Genomic DNA, 13951 nt, shown 5'->3' with positions numbered 1-13951 from the left:
ATAAAAATGAAAAAAAGAAGAAAAAAAATTATAATTAGTATACTATAGTAATATTTCTTTCTACAAAAAAGATGCAGTCTTTTTAATATACATTACTATCATTCTTTACTTGACTTGTAAAAGGTCTAGCAATTTGCATACACACTGTCATTTTGTATGTACTCTGACACAGCATCGTAAGACAGCTGGTATTCGTCCTAAAAAGATAATATACGGTCAAAATCTCTGTCAAGATTCCTTTGATATGAAATAAATAAGCATACAGCTTTTTTGACATATGCTTAAAAGAGAATGATGTAATTAAAATGCTTCGATAAATCATGCAAAACTAAGTCATTTAGCATTTTTTATGATTGTGATGTAATGGCGCAAAAAAATTAACTTACACTCTTTATCTCGCTGAATCTATGAACATAATAAAAAATAATTTATCGTCAATTCTCGGAAAAGGATACTGACCAAATTGGAAACAAACTCCGGTCTACGGATCTGAAGTTGTCGTGTGATGGTGAAGATGTCCACTTCCTGATCCATGGAGAGTTGTTCTAGAGCGTTATAAACCACACAGAACGCTCCACAACGTGTGGCTCCATCACTATCAAGGGAAAAATGAACCATTTAGCTTTTAAATACTATTTATCTATTTTTTCAACAATAATGAATCCATTGAAGTATTAAGACTGTTTCCATATAGTTAATAAAAAAACAACATCAACCCCTTACATTTTTCTCCTCTCCAAAAGCTAAAAAGAATGTCTACTTTGCTATATTCGGTCTCACTGTTTAGTGATAAATCAGCTTACCTTGACAAAATAACAACTCTTCCTTCCTTATGCTTGAACTTTTCAGTTTTTGTTTCTTTGATTAAATCTAACAACGCTCTTTTATCTATTGTCAGTTTCCCTTCTTTCCATGCCTTACATTCTAGTACTGTTATCTCTATAGTCCTTCCTTCCTAATAATAAATAATTTACATAATTAAAAAGGAAATATGTTCATAAGACAACCACAAATTTTCCAAAACATATTTTGCAAAAAGTTAATGTTGAACCTCTGCCTTTAAGATGATATTTCGTGATGCAAAATTGGTAGAGTTGACAGAAGAAGTCAATTTGGTTGTAAAATTTCCAACGGTTTTATGTTCAGATTTCGTTGGAAGCCATATAGATGTCTGGAAGAAAAATAAAAATTATTATACAGTGAAACCTGTCTAATCCGACATGCACTGGGAGACAAATTTTGTGTCGGAATAGACAGGATGTCGGATTGCACAGTGTTAAAAACAAGGAAAATACTAAAATGGGAACAAAATTTAACGTCGTAATGCACAGGATGTCGGATTATTCAGGTGTCGGATTAGACAGTTTTCACTGTAACAAAATAAAATTTCCATTTAAAATAAGAAAACAAAAAATAAGTTTTCAATAGATTGCATTTTTCAAGTCATTAAAACTTTGAAAAACTGTACAATGCGGTGTAACTTTTAATAATCTATTATTGTGCATAATCATATTCAAAATATTAATCACAGGTTGCTATTTTTTTTTTTATTTGCCGGTTTGATCAATACATCTTACTGATTTCAAATCCTTTAACGGACACATGAAGACCACAACACGGGCATCAAAGTCTCTGATGAGTCTAAGGAAGTCCTCGGTGTAGTCAGGAAGTGGGTACTGGGCGCTGATCAGACTATCATTCTCTGTGAAGGACTGAAAAACAGCAGATAGAGTTGTAATGCATCTTTCCATTTCTGAGAATATTGCAAACGATTTGGGAATTAATATCTGCATTTTCTTGCTCAAATGTTTTCATACGCATTAGGTAATGGAAATATACATTAAAATTATGAAATAGTTATTATTAATGAGTGTGCACTACATGTACGCATACTTCAGAAAAAAAACTTATATGTTAAACAATAAAATAGTTTTTGTATATACAAAATGTCCTGTATTTGAAACTAGGTATATCAGACATATATTTTTTTTTTAAAATCTTAATCTTAATCAAGTACCGTTATTAGAGATTATATATTATAAAGCAAAAACTGTAATTTTATTGGCTATATAATTAAGACCTGAAGCAGAACGGCGTTGTAGTACGTGTTGCGTCCCTTTGTATAGGACAAATAGCACAGAAACTCTTCCACTGAAAACAGAAAACATAAATCGGAAGTAAGATATGAGACATTTTAATAGAAAAAAAATTAATAATCAAATCTTTTTATTTCTTTTATCCTCTAATGTGCATGTGAACCTTTGTATAATTAAATAAGTCCGCAAAAATTATGATTTTTTCATGTTCTTTTTAGAATATTTTCTTTTTAACATACAGTACCTGGTAGAACACTTTCAGTATAATTTGCGGATACATTTGTCCGACCAGACTCATAATCTTTGTCTGTATAATCTTTACGAAGAGACAGTAACTCCTACAAAGATAGGGATATATATGAGCTATATGATATCATCTATATCAATAAAAATATATATACGAGATATAGAGTTAACAAACAAGATTTAATATTTAAGTCCTTTTAAACACTACAAATCTGGAGCAGATCAAACATGGTCCTCCAAAACATCAGATATGAGATCAGATGTCATTCAGGAGTGAGAATTCCCTGCGCCCTTTCAGAACCATCATGTCTTTTCATGATCGAAACGCAAAAAGGACAAGACAATTCATTGAAATTGTAACATAACTTATCTTTCATAAATGTACATATATTTCTGTTGTATGCTTAAGGAAACTAAATATTATGAAATAAAATATATTCAGTTTAAGTCATCACCTGGAATTCTGATGCCAAAGAGGAATTCTTAGTAACTTGTCCACAGTTGGTGTAGGTTTTATCTTGGAACTCCTTGGTAAACATGGATGGTGTCAAACATCTGGATTTTCCATTGAAGTATTTACATAAAGCAAGGTATACTCTCTTATACTGGTCCTAAGGTGAAAAACATATACTAGAAATATATTATGAGACATCCCGAAATTTGTAAAACGATGGGAACTTAAACAAAGATACTAATTAGAGGTAAAAATATTTTTATTTTGATACATAGAAAATCACTCGTAGATTTAAACGAAATTTTCTTCCTTCTACATAAAAAAAATATTATATTTATATTTTAATCTTTGTGATTATCTTATTCTGGAAACGCAAAACAGCATAAAAAGGCAGATTTAGGGGTTATCTTCTCATATTTGTCCATCTTTTCATTAGATGGTTCTCAGCTATAAAGTGGTAAAATAACTGCTCCATTAAAATATTGTAACGTGAGAACACAAACTGCAGCTTATTTCAAAAAAGTATTTTACGTAAGAAACACACAAACATAAATTGTAAACGTAAATTTTTCATGTCGTTTTAAGAATCATTTATAAATATGTTTGTCTTTTTCAAAAAACGCATTTTATTTTAAAAAATCGATATAAACTTTTTCTTTAAATTGTATATCTTGTTTTCACGTTATTAAACAGTGATTTATTTTAAAAATCAAATTTATATTTACAAAAAAAAACGATAAATTCGCAATTAAAAGTTCTATTTAAACAAAATTTGGGTAAATTTTTAGCGTAGGAATGATCGGAGAATATATAAGCCATCTTAAAGCTTGTGTTTATTGAGGAAGAATGAATTCAATAAGAAAATATATCAAAAGGAAATTTTTTTTTAATGGTTCAGGGAAGCGTTTATGAATAATGACCATTATTATCATAATGAGGAGGAAGTTATATTTGATATGCACCAATGTCAGTTTCTGCCTTAATAGTAAGGAAACAAAACTACACAACTTCGTTAGGTGCATGTACCTGGTAGGTTGATCATCCAAAAGTAAAAAAAAATGCTATTTTAACATGAGTAGGAAGTAAATAAATTTAGTTTACTTAAGGCACGGCACGAACTGTGCATCGTTTACATTTATAATTTCGTTATTTTGGAATTTTACACACACAAAAATACAAATTTAAACATTATTCACACAAGTTACATATTATTTTTGAATACTTCCTGTGTTAGGAAATTCAAGCTAAATACGATTTATAAAGGGAATGTTTCCGCCATATTCGATCGGATTCTGAGGATTCCTAAATAAAGGGGCTGACTTAGTCAGTGTTTAGTGTAATCAGTCGTCACCGGTGTAGACGGATGTATGCTATACAACACTGGGAAGCGGTTTAAAAAATAACCGTGTTCGTCTTCCAATGCAGATACCAGATACCAGAGATACGTGTTGCACATCTCAGTGCAGTATACAAAACAAAAACAAAGGCGCGTATTGCAATAAATTGTCAACAAAGATAATGCAAGATAACCAGTTCGAAAACGATCGCCAATTCACGCCAATACCAGTGACAATAAAGCAGTCAGGTGTTACGAATGCAAAGAGTATATTCTGGTCTAGATATCCTAGGTAGTGATATTGAAAATGCCGTATGCCTATTTACGAGCCGTTTTTGGTTTTCAGAATGCAAAAGTAGAATTTGTTGTGTCTTTTTCTACATTTTTCTACATTCTCGAAGTGACAAAAAAATCAAAATAATTGAAAATACAATAAACTTACATCGCCTTGTATCATGTTCATTCTGTCCTTTCTCATAGTTCTGACGTACATCGGCACATTGACTTTACCATTTCTCTCCCCTTCCCGGTAGAGGGCGTCTAGAGCAATGAAAGTCCCAGTTCTGCCAATTCCTGCGCTGTAAATTAAACATACACTAGATCATCAGTTTTTTTTCTCTGCATATAAAATTTAAGACAAAATAAGCACTTTCAAAATGCGCATTACATTTTGATATTCAGTATAACTAGAAGAATTAGACAGCTTTATCTTTGTGCAAGGAGAAAAGACCAAGACAAATGTTATGTTATGAGAATTTATTGATGTCTTGGGTACATTTTTAATTTTATCCCTTTTTTCTATGTTTGTAAAACTTGAAAAGTAAAATGAAATAGATTTTGCATTTTACTTCAGTTGGAAAATGAAAAGACGTAGGTAATGTCACACTAGTATAGTTTGACCAAATATTAAATGATCACTTTATTGCAATAGGAATTACATGTAGTTTTGATACATTTTACGCATCAAATTTTCGATAGATCAGTTTATTCCAGTATAACCTGCAGTGCACCAATGTATATTTTCCAGTTTTGGGTGACGTTTTCATCACGTGACGATGAAACACTACAAGATTGAGAGGATCAGGAACCCCATGGTCTAGCCACCTTGTGTAATGAAACATCACAACTTCACGGTCCTTCTGCTCCTATAATTAAAAAATTTGTTGCATATAAATTCGGGATAATCATGTTAAATTATGTAGTGTGAAATTATATAAAATAAATAAGATAAATTTCCAATGAAATAATTCCTCTTACGTCATAGATATTTTTTTTTAAAAATCAAAAAAAAATATTATAACTCGAAATTTCCTTCATGAGTATGAGAATAACCTCAATCCATCTTCTCATGAATTCTAAAAAAAAAAATAGCGGTATACTCAAGAAAAAAATAAATGAAATATGTGGGAAAAACGAACAGTAATGAAGCTCAATAGTTCATTAAATATTCCAAATTTGAAACAAAGCAAGCACGGATCTCTAAAGCATCAAAGGTGGGTGCAGGTGCCATGAAGGAGTGAGCACATGATGCTGACCAATCACACACCATGTTCTCCATGTTTTAATTGGGAAATAACAGAATTAAATGGATTGATGTGCCATAAACTTAATCAAAACGTTTTGTAACACGAATATAAAATTGAAAACGATACATGGTCACCATTTAATGTTTCTGGCACTTGCACTATTTTTATGTAGATGATATACGGGGAAACCGAATAGTATCAAGTTCAAAATTAGTCTTAACAAACAACATGGATCGGGAGCAAATTAAAACAAACTCGGATCCCCAAATTATAAGTGATGTAGACCTTCTATATTTACCTGTACATAACAGTGTGCAATTGATTAAAGATGCAGCCGAGGTGCATTTGTGACAACATTGTAGAGAGAAAGATATAATGATTCAACCGACACTGCACTTGTGGTACGGGACACTTGAAAATTTGCGATTCACTTGATGCATTTAAACATTCCACACACTAGACACTCATGATAGGCACGAAATTATAGAAATGTAGTCCAGTGAATTTGAAATAAATCCATGCCCTATTCAAATACTTCAAACTAATTATATTTTTTATTCAATCTAATTTTTATGATGTACGGTAGGGCTGAAATAAATCAATCTTAAATCTTGAGCTTATAATGTGTGGAATTAATATTTCCTTTTCAAGAACTTATTCTACAATACCAAGTTCATAAGAGGGAAAGCTTTTTCTTACACATTAGCATAACAAAATTTACAAATAGGAGAAATGAGTTTAGAGTAACTTAGAGAGAGCATAAGTACATAAAAACGACAGATACTGCATATTTTGCAATTGATTAGTTTACAAAGTATTCAGATTGTTTTTTAATCCAAATTTGATGCATTTTTAATTTTAACAACACCTTTCCCTTTATTCATTTTAAATAAAAATACGATAATAAGTCAATTTCTCTTAAAGATCATGTTTAATCAATTTATATTCTGAAAGCGCATTTTGGTGGGACACTTGAGTTTATTTACGTTGTATATCACAAGGATTTTGATATTGAGAAAATCTTTTTAAACGAAGTTAATGTCCATATAAAAAAAACATTATACCTTATAAAATACATAGAATTGCAATGCAATAAAAAATGAGGCTGGTATATTTAAATTCATATGTGTAGAACAAGCAGCTGAAGTTATTTAATATTATGCGCATGCGTATTCCTTACATGAAACAGAGGGTATATATGAGATTCTTAAAGTGGTTTAAATGTATATCCTGAAAGGACTTCTGTTGTAGCATCATTCGTATTGTTTTATATCGAATTTGTAAGGCCATTTTCTCACAGGTAAAATGATAGACAATGCGGTTACCAATAAAAGCATTAAATAAAAGAACAGCCCTGAAGATTCCACAGTTAAAAGTATTATTTTGAGGATGATGCAAAGCTATGAAGAGGATCTTCCAACTTCCTTTGATCAAAATCGGACCATATTTCTACAAGCTTCTCAAGGTAGGCATAAACATTTTACTTTCACTATTTTAATAATGAAAAAGAAGCAATACGGTCCTTTTTTTTTCAAAAAATGCACACATTTTCACCTTTCCTAAACATATGATTATGCTGCTGTATTTTTGATTATAAATAGCACTTCCTGATATTGACAAGTAAAATGACCAGAAAAAAATAGTCTCGTGTTCCGTAACTAATATCAGAACGATCTAATTATTTTCTGCATCATCCCTAGTTATCACCATTCTGACTAAACCCAATGATTGTGCTTTAACTTTATTAGAAAAATACCCACACACTGACTTTTTTTTTTACCTTGAAGAACATTTGATATACATTGTACAAAGATAAAACATATATGCGCATGTTTTTGTCTCTTTATAACCCTATACTCTTTAGAACTCTTTTTCTTTAACAAAAATATTTGTAAATTTTAGGGCTTTTTTGCACTTGAAATTATTCATTGTGGTAAATTGTGAAAGATAGATAGCAAAAGGGTAATGGCATGTCCACTTCCAGAACATTGACCTTGGTGTAAAAACAATAGATACGAAAAAATATTTATTAGTTTACAAAAAAAATCACCAACACCAACCCTGAAGCTAGTGTGAAAGATTTAATTTTTTTCTTTATTTGGTAGTTTTAGCTCAGTTCCTACGCTCCTTAGCTCCTTAATTGACCATGAAGTTCAGAATGTTCGTACTCCCTGCACCATTGATGTTTTACCCCAAAATTATTTGATAATAGTATAGCAGAGTAAGAAGCTGAACATTTTCAAACGTTTACGACATAAGGACGACCGACAACGACGGAAAAAAGATTCATGCACCTTGTTATTCATAAGCTGAAGTCTAGGCTGCAAGTTATACAAGGTGTCGTTTTCCTTTCTTATAGCTCTGGAGTAAACGGATAAGAATTCTTCCTGATCATTATCTAATACTGTTCAAACAACATGAAGTACATTTAGTAATAATAATAATAATCACATATGTTCTTACCAAAACATTATATGCTTTGAACCTTCTCTGTGTATAATTAGAATATGTTTTCTCTTCCAGGTTTCTCAGTGTCAAATCACCTGTCTGCAATTTGTCATTGACATCTGGCCAATATTGGGCACATTTGTTCTAGATTATAATAAAAAAAAAAATAATTTTAATATACTTATAAGACATATAAGATATGCTTAGGATTACATTAAGAAATGAAATATAATTTCTAGAGTTTTATTGAGGTATGACATAAAGTTGGTAAATTTAGTAAATTTGATCACCAATTTCATGTCATATGCCAACTTAAATTCTAATATATGATATTTAATTTCTTATATTTATATTTTACGTTCTTTATTGATGTTTTGAATTTAAAAAAAATGTAGGCATTATCTAGACTTTGCTTAGAAAATGCAACATAACGTATCTTCGACGTCATGTGACATAACAATCGGAACATTCCAGATGGTTCGTCCTGTTTGCTTTTCATAGGAAAGAAAGTCTGATCATGTGGCCAACTGCATATCATTGAAAATGGACTTTCAATGTTATTAGCATTGTTATATAAAGAAACACATCAGCAAATGTCCATTACTGACCACACCCAATCTGAAACCAAAGCAGTCCCAGAAATGTTTTTTTGTTTTTTCATCAAAATGGATAATGGACGCACACCAACAAAAAGATACACAAGTAATAAAAATATGTAAAACAGTAGCATAAACAGTAAAAAAATATCCAAACCTTTCCTCCTTCTTTAAGGTTGGTCAAACAAACAATGACAGTCACTTCTTCTTGCCACACCATCTGCCAAAAATCAGCTATTGTCTTCGGTTTCGGACCTAAATTTAGAAGAAGAATAAGTAAGAAATTCAATGGTTTCCCTTAAAGCCATTTGTTTAATTTTCTTTTTTATTAAGAATATTTTTCAAGTCAATCCGAAATAGCTAACTTCTAAATGAACATACCTTGGGTTGCGATGTACACGTTCGTTTATTTAGTGCATTCTGTTACAAAAAATCCTCAATGTAAATATTTAAAAGCATATTTATTTATTTATGGAATTTAGAATTTTTAAACGATGTATAATTTGACATTTGTAACCAGTATGAGTTGCAGCAATAATATGTTTACCTCGATATAATTTGCATTGATATAATTTCCCTCTTGTGTCTTTTTTAAAACAACACGGGAATGGTCGTCTAGTAAAATGAAAAAAAAAACTATATATAAAGAATATATAACGAAAAGACCATTCGAAGGACAGTCTGTTTTTCTTTAAACGACAAAGATATATGTTTTATTTGATTTTTTAAATACTCACAAGCAAATGTAGTTGTGTATCTATTTTTAGGTTTATTTTCTGGCTTTTTTGCCTCTTCGCAAGGACAAAGCTCACCCCTTGGTATTTCCTTAATTGGAAAAGTTGATTAAAGCATTTCTTTTCATAATAACAATTTGATTATGATTGCAATTAAATTAGAATAAAGACTATGATTTGAGAAAAATCAGTTTATCGGGATGTTCCTTGCAAATAAGGTATTCTGTTAGCTGAAAACATTTTTTTTCATACAGTTTCTCCATCAAACTGTTTTCGTTTGTTTAAAATAGAATAAACGTGTAGTACCTTGCAAAACAATCAATTCTCCAATTAAACAAAATAAGTAAATGATTATTAATTCCTGTAAATGGACTTTTGTAAATATTTATAGTCATACGTGGTATTCGTGTTTGAATCCTGAGTTCTCCCCAGCAGACATCTTTGCTATGATGGCATTCAAGTTTATCACTGGAATGTTTTTCTTAGTTGGAGGACCTTTCTTAGCTTTTTCTTGTTCATCATTTGCTGTTCTTTTGACACTTTGAACATGCTCATCTCTAGCTTTGTTTGATGCTAAAAATTAATTTAATCATGTAGTATTGACAATATCGTTGACATTATAAAAATATCTATCAAATACATATTTTTCCCCACAATTAATGATTTTCATTTCTGACCATACAGTTCGGCAGAAATATATGCTGGACAAAAAAAGTTAAGGATCATAAAATTAAATACGTTTTACAAATACTGTACCATAAAAAAAACAGAACGCACTTTAAATTTAGAATCATATTTTATATTTAAAAAGTGAAAATTAAACATTGGATGTGATTAATTTGTTTGCTCATTACGGTCACTCCAGAATTCAGCATGTTGGGGGTAGACCTGAAAATGCAATTTTTTCAGAGGAGTCAAATTACGTCACTAAAATAATTGCCAGTATTTTGTATGACCTCCCTGGGAGGCCCTGCAGTGGAGATTCATGCTGCCCATCAGCCGTCCAAGGCTAGCCTGAGGGATCTGTTGCCATTCCTCCTGCAATGCTGTCTGAAGCTCCCGTCGATTTTGGGGAAGTGTAAGACGAAATGAAATGCGTTGCTAAAGAATGTTCAAGGCATGTTCATTTAACTTCAGGTCTAGAGAATAATTTGGCGGGTTCATACGCTAATTTGTTTCACTTTCCATGTACTCATTTACGATTCGGACTCTTTGAGGTCGAGCATTATTGTCCATATGATGAATTCCTCCCACAGAGTACATGCAATACGTCTTTCAATAGGATGAAGAATATCATTTCGGCATTTGAATCCTGTCAGGTTGCCTTCAGTAATGTGCAGATCAATTTTGCATTCAATAGTTTTGCCCGACTAAATCATCACCAAACCTCCATTTACTCTGCATTGATAAGAAATTACACAATCAGCATATTTTTCCCCATTTGCAATCCAAACAAGTCTTCTGTCATCATGGAAGTCAAAACAAAATCGCTACTCGTCTGAGAAGAGAACAAAACACCAATAACATTATTGCCAAACTTTTGTGTTCTGTTGCCCAGTGTATTCGATTTCTGCGGCACTCTAATTTTAATACAGGACGTACGGCTGGTCGGCAAGTCTTGAGATTTGCTTCCTGAAGTCTGTTTCAAACTGTTTGAGTAGAAATCCGTCTGCCCGTTGCTCTCTGATGCCCAGTATTGAGCTTAAGACACTTTGAAAGCGGTGCGTCTCAGCAAGATTGGCCAAAAAACGATCCTCACAAACTGCCGTAAACCTTTTACGTCCAAATTTTAGCCTTTTTGACAATATCCTGCCTGTAAATATCACTTCCATAACCATTAATTCCGCTTTGGGAAAGAAAAAGTCTTTCTGCAACATGGCGTTGCGTTTTGCCAGCTTCCAGTATCTCTGCTGCCATGGAGTGTTACTCATATGCCTCCTCATAGCGCCGTATCACTAGTTCTGGCCAGATATACCAAAATTTTCATATGCTCACTAAAGAAAACCCTCTTTGATACTTCTATTCTTCCATTGTTCCACTTACTTTTTTAACGCCACGTACTTTCTTGACCAATATGTCTAAAAACTCATTAAACAAGTGTAACTTAAGTATCGAATCATGTAAATGACATGTTTTTAAAACTACTTCAGCCTTGTTGTCACTTAAATTCATGGGATATGAAAATATTATTCTTGTGTAAAAAATGATCCCTAACTTATTTTGCCCAGATATATCTTGCCTTCCTTCAGACCTATCAAAATATTTTCACATAATCGGGTATATCATTTTGAAGCCATAGATTCATTTTGATCTATCAAAGAGACTTAAGGATTCAGATAACTGTTATGTAAACAAGTATATTTAAGTGTTATTTGAATCTACAAACATATATACATAAGATCACAAATCTCTGCAAGACGTTATCGTTTGTGTTGGCTTCATCATGATAATTTCGTTATGTTATGAATTTCTTTAAACATCTAAATAAGCGTTGGGAGTAAAGAAAAACTGTATAGTTAATACTTAAATGAGACAATATATAAGAATTGTATTAGCTACATCACTCATCATTCATTCGGTTTTTTCGGAGCCTTCCTCATATATCTGGTTACAAGAAAATCTATATTGTTTTTTTTTCAAGCCATTTTAAGCACTATTTAAAGCCGGTGTGACCGATCGGCAGGGGACGTTCACTCCTCAATGGTACCTGATCCCACCTTTGATGTTATGGAGGACCCTGTTTTCTCTGCTCATACTTTTTATTGTTTTATGGACTTTTAAGCTTGATTTCTGTTCGTTATCGTCATATATTTCATTAATAAACAATTTCACCAAATTAAATATTTATAAATGTCTTCAGATAGAGCTGTTAATTTTTTACGTTTTCTTTGCAATCTAGAAAATCATCGTTTTTATATAACAACTTCAGCTATTAACTCGTGATATGTAAGTCAAGTCATATACATGTCTGCGCACAAGCAAGGTAAATGATTACTAGTGGTTCCTTTAATGAACAATATAGCTAAATGGATCAAAAGGTATGCTTACATTTTGATGACAATTTTCCGGTAGGTAATTCCACAGATAAAGTCTTCATTGGCATGTCTGAATATTTTGACAATACCCTCCGTTTGTACCTTCATAAACATTAAAAAACATGAAAAAACAATATGGTTTTTTTTAATGAAATTTCCATCTGAGGGGCCCCGTCGGGATCCGGGTTAGAATAGGTCCTCAGTACCCCTGTGCTTGTCGTAAAAGGTGACTAAATGGGGCTGTCCTTCGAATGAGACCGTATAACCGAGGCCCCGTGTCACAGCAGGTGTGGCACGATAAAGAGCCCTCCCTGCCCAAAGGCCGTAAGTGCCGAGCATAGGCCTAAATTTGCAGCCTTTCACCGGCAAAGGTGACGTCGCCATATCAGTGAAATATTCTGGAGAGGAACGTTAAACAGTATACAATCAATCAATCAATCCGTTCGATTTATATCTCATTTATACCGTATTTAAGATTAAATTTTATGTAAAGACTATAAAAACAATAACTTCCAATTCAATATTAATTTATTCAAATCATAATTCAAAAAAATATGCATAGGGAATAGTACATAATTAACGTTACCTTAAAAATAGGACAACGAGTACGACAGTGATTATAATAAATGTGCATGCTCCTAATATACCACCCACTGTTGAAGCATTCGTTGATGTAGATTCAGCTTCTGATGAGTGAGAGTCCTTTACTCCTAAAGAAGCAATACAGAGTTAATTATTTTGATAACTGCATGATTACATTGCAGAAAAAATATGGTTGCACTAACTTGTAAGTTCATTATAATTTACATATTTTATTCAAAGAACAAGGTATGACTTCAAAACAAATCTTGCCCTGTGATTTTCGTAAAAATGAAACTTAAGTAAAAGACGAAACGCATCCTTTCTAAATCAATTAAATTCCGTGCAGAAAAATCATACAAATTATTTTTCTCACGTGCAATTTTAAATTCTAATTGTGAAATCATAAACATGTGCATTTTCTCGTATTTTCTTAAGAAGTAGCTAGCTGAAGACACAAATTTTCAATGGAAACTTTTTTCAGATAAGATTGTCCACATACATCGCCCAAAAGATTTTTAGACCTGTGATTTTTCATTGAATTTTGCACAACATATCCAAATATTAAATTTGGCGACGGCTGTGGACACTATTTTCTGAAGGAAAATTACTCTTGAAATGGGTCATTTAGAGGGTTTTTCTGTTTGAAATAGAGAAATGCATCAAATTGACGACGTCATATTTCCAGAATTGTATTATTTCATGCCATACTTCTTTTTATATATCACGGTGATAAACTCGACTACTATTAAGGTAGGATTTTTTTTTGGTTTTTGACTAGATGGAATATTCAATGTATATTTGCTTTTATGTCTTATATATTTAGGTGAAAGATATTTAAAAGACCATCATTTTTTTCTTTCCTCATCACAATTGTAAAACTTTACATAGAAATAGTTAA

The 13951-nt window shown here is 31.9% G+C and overlaps 1 pseudogene; it reads right to left on the bottom strand.

The window, feature by feature from the left end:
- LOC134256577 (receptor-type tyrosine-protein phosphatase alpha-like) lies at positions 1-13192 on the bottom strand (annotated as a pseudogene).
- Between the last annotated feature and the right edge of the window lie 759 nt (positions 13193-13951).

Source organism: Saccostrea cucullata, unplaced genomic scaffold, assembly GCF_032062105.1.
Source record: "Saccostrea cucullata isolate Sc308-1 unplaced genomic scaffold, CSIRO_AGI_Scuc_v1 ctg2122, whole genome shotgun sequence".
Taxonomy (NCBI): Eukaryota; Metazoa; Mollusca; class Bivalvia; order Ostreida; family Ostreidae; genus Saccostrea; species Saccostrea cuccullata.
The sequence above is the reverse complement of the archived record's forward strand: the minus strand, read 5'-3'. Positions and strand labels throughout refer to the sequence as shown.